This window comes from Mus musculus, chromosome X (assembly GCF_000001635.26).
Source record: "Mus musculus strain C57BL/6J chromosome X, GRCm38.p6 C57BL/6J".
Lineage (NCBI taxonomy): Eukaryota > Metazoa > Chordata > Mammalia > Rodentia > Muridae > Mus > Mus musculus.
In genome coordinates, this window is record NC_000086.7 from 55,283,988 (window position 1) to 55,288,393 (window position 4,406).

Here is a 4,406-nt window from a genome sequence, read left to right on the forward strand (position 1 = left end):
TCAAGCATTCTAGGTACAATCTAACTTCAAGAGAAACAACTGAAAGTGTAATTAGTCACTGTTAATGTTATATTAAAACTGACCTTCAGTTTAGTTCTAAAATTTTGATGAAAATACAAGATTGTATTTTGATGCGTGAGCACCCTTTTTATATTCAACATATTAGAGCACATGCATCATTACCTGGCTCCTATTCAAGGGAAAAATTCCTAAGCTGAAGTTAGCCAGTGACAAGAAAGACTAAACAGATAAGTCCCAGCTGTTTATTTTGTAAATCTAAATAGTATATATGACTGGGCTGAATAGCCATCCTAGAAACAAATGTTCTGTTCTTGTTAGTCAAAAACATTCATGACAGTTTTGCCATCAGATGAATGTGACTCATCTAACTGGCCTTCCTTATAATCCTCAAGGACAAGGCATTGTAGAAGGTGCCCATCGCACTCTCAAGTCCTATTTAATTAAACAAAAAGGGGGGATAAAGACTATGACGCCAAAGATGGCTCTATCCCTTATAATATTTACTCTTAATTTCTTATAATATTTACTCTTAATTTCTCTTAATTTCTTAAAATTGGATAATGCTGGCAGATCACCAGCTGAAAGGCACAGACAATGACTTCAATCACTCTATGAAATGATCATGTGGAAGAATGTCCTTGATAATAAATGATATGGCCCGGATCCGATTTTAATAAGATCCAGGGGAGCTATATGTGTTTTTCCACAGGAGGAAGATAATCCCTTTTGGATTCTGGAGCGCCTCACTCGAAGGATCCAGCTCTTGGACAATGAGTCACAAGAAGAAGATCCCACGACATCAGTGGATCATACTTCTCATTCTGGAGATTCTGGTTCCTAGGATATCTGGGGAGTTAAGATGGGGAATTATGTCAACTTTCTCTTTTCCTATGCCAGTTATGCATAATGCACAAATATTTCCACTCTTTTGCACTGCAGATAAAGAACTGGGACTTGCTTATTTATCCTTAGATGAACAGATTCAGGCTTTACTAGAAAATAGAACCTTCTTCCTACACGGAAGCCTGTGCTTTATGATAATTTCCTCATTACAAGACAAGAGCCAATGTATATCCTTGCATTATCAATCAGCAGCCTGGTTAAGAAAGAGCTCTTGGGCATAACATCTGATATAAAGGCTGATACCATAGTTATTAGTGGATGTTGGCCTAGCCGAAATCCTGGAAATAAGCCGCCTTCACAACCAAGAATGGCACCCTTTTGCAAGGAAGTGTCCATGGAAGATTTAATGTTATCTTGGACAGGTTGCCAAGCTGAAAAATATACTTGGACAGTAGAGGATTTTTTTTTCCTTTTCCCCATATATTAGTAGAGAGTATAATGATACTTTTGCTGGATATAATCTTAGTAATATGGACCCCCATCCGAACTAATACTAACCCTTTTGATCAGTGGTTTCTTTGTGGGGTTAATGGAAGCTGTACTGTTCTCTCCCCATGGAAATGATTGGAGGAGGTTCTAGTGAGAAAGGAGAATTGAACTTTGATTGGAAAAGTACCTTGAAGACCAGTTGGTCTGATAAGCAGAGTTCAAATTCTTTTAAATGGACCACCTCCAACGTTAGATATAAGAAACAGAGAGAGGTAAATTTTACCGCCACCCCGGTATGTGTATGGCCCCCTTTTTTGTGGGTGGTAAGTAACACAAGCTCAAATCAGAATCAGATAGAGATAGATTGCTCACAAGAAAAATGTTTTAATGCCTTATGCTGGGATGCTAAGAAATATCCTTTTGCTTTGGTTACCCGCAGGCCTAGATTTGTTTCTGTTCATGTAGACGCCCCTAAAAGCTTGACTTTGTTTCAAGGGAAAAGAAATTTTGGTATTTCTGCTATCATAGTTGTACTGGTGGCCACAGCGGTGGTTGCAGCCTCTGTCATGGCCTTGGCACTCGCTCTATAAAATACTGTTCAAACAACACAAACTATTAATGAGCTTTCTATGACCGTAACAATGACCTTAGATAAACAGGCCACAACCAACTCACATACACAAGGAGGGTTAATGTTGATAAATCAATGCATCAAACTAGTCCAAGAGCAAGTGGATATTCTTGGGCAGTTGGCTCAATTGGGCTGTGATTGCAAGATGCCTGGCCTTTGTGTTACTTCTGTTCAGTTTGAAAATTCTACAAGAGCAGCAAATTTGTCAAAAACTTTGTCTCGTTATATGATACAAAATTGGACCATGGAATTTGAGCAAACGCTTCGAGAATTGAGAGTTGCTATTCTACAAGTGAATTCTTCGCATCTTGACCCTTCGCTGATGAAGGGCTTCTCCACCTAGATTTCCCCTGCAATTTCCTACTTTAAGGAGTGGGTGGGGGTAGGCTTGTTTGCCGTGATCCTATGCAGTGGAGCATTGCTTTTGCTCTAGATGGTCTGTAAACTTAAAGTCCAAACAAAAAGGGACAAGATGGTGATAGCCCAAGCACTTGCAGCATTAGAACACGGTGCCTCTCCAGATATATGGTTATCTATACTTAAGCAATAGGTTGCTGGCCGCTCAGCTCTTGCACCCCATGAGCCTAGTCTCATTGCACGGGATAGATTGAGTGTGCTTCAGCAGCCCATGAGAGTTGCACAGCTAAGCACTGCAGTAGAAAGGCTCTGTGGCATAAAATGAGCCTATTCTAGGGAGACATGCCATCTTGTATGAAGGTTGAGTGTTCAAATGTCCTTCCCCCAGGAAAAACGACATGGGAGCGGACCAAGACCCCTCCAGGTGATGAGCCTGGGAGAAGGTTCTGTGTAATGCCCCTATTTTGCACACTGGGGATTTGACCTCTATCTCCACTCTCAGCACTGGGTGGTCTGTTGCCTTTTAAATAAAAGAAAAGGGAAAGATGTGAGGAGCCAGCCTTGCAATTACCATTAGAAGATGGTGCTGATATCTGGTGTTCTAATTGGTAAACAAGTAGTCTGCGCATGTGCTGTAGTGTTTTTCCATTCCTTGTGCCCTGCCTGTCCCGTGGCATCATCTGGGAGCAGCCAGTCAGGGTGAAATATGTCTCCAACCCCTCTTGTGGTCTATTTAAGGACCGAGTTTCCTGTGTTCTGGTCCTCCTCCCCTAGAAGCTAATCATCTTTCTCTCAAGATGCATTAAAGCTATGCTGCAGAAGGATCTGAGTGTGTCCTGTTTGTGTGACCTCTCTGGCGAGACTCCTTATCATCACAGACACAAATTACTTATTACTTTCAATTGTTTCTGACTGAAGTCACTGATATTATCTGTAACATCCTTATGACTTTGTAGGAATTGTTCAAGACCTGAAATGATAAATTGGGAATTCGACCTCAGATGTACCTCATAGTTTATTAACTCTACAATTATCCTGCCTAACTAAACATAGCACGTCTATACACCATTTGCACAGAATCTTTCGCGTTTGTATCCTTGGGAGTTTTTTTTAGTAAAAAATGCTTCTCTGATTTAGGGTTTGATGAACTTGGAGACCAACAACTACGATATGCATTTTGATGTAGAAGGTGAACTGAGAAAAGAAATGACAGTGTTTAAAAAATACCTCATGAAGCATGCTCTGAAGTACTCTTCTACTTTCCCATCTTCAGACTAATGAAGCATGCATATTTTACACATGCTGGTACATTTGCAACCAAAGAAAAAGTTCACTAAATTTTTGTTTCATATGAAACACAGTTTGAAAGGCTCTTTAATCCTTGTAATTCTGATGATTCTAAGAAGGAAGTTAACCCCCAGTGAAATGATTACAAAGATAAGTAGGAGGCATACCTTTAGAGTCAAAATCGAACTCCTTTATTTTAAACATATTTAATCATTTTCATTATCATAACTAAAACTCACAAATATGCACACACTGAGTCAGTGGTTTGTTCAATTTATTTAGATTCATTCTTAAGCTGTTAATCTTCATTCCTCATTATTTGAAATACTCATTTATAGACAGAAATTATTGAAATATTTGAATTACAAAATATTCAGTATTTAAACTTTTCTTTTAAATCAAACATAATTTTTTCTAAACTTACTTAAATGAATTAATCATTCAAGATAAGCTGTTGAGTGACTTCCTCTATTTATGACCACCTTATTTTGAGAAAGTTGTTCTCATTGAACCTGGAGCTGGCCTTTCAGCTACACTGGTACTTCAGCAAGCCCTGGTATCTATCTCTCTTCACTCCTCCAGGGCTGGGTTACAGAGAAGTGCTGGCAAACTTAGCATTTACTGTGAGTGCAAGCACTTTACCCAGTTAGCCAACTTCCTAGCCCCTATTCAACTATTTTTAATTAACATTAAACAATTTTCATATCAAAGTAATACCCTGTTTTGTGCACTGAAATACAGACTTGTTTTTCTCCTTGCAACAATGTAGGTCTATCAT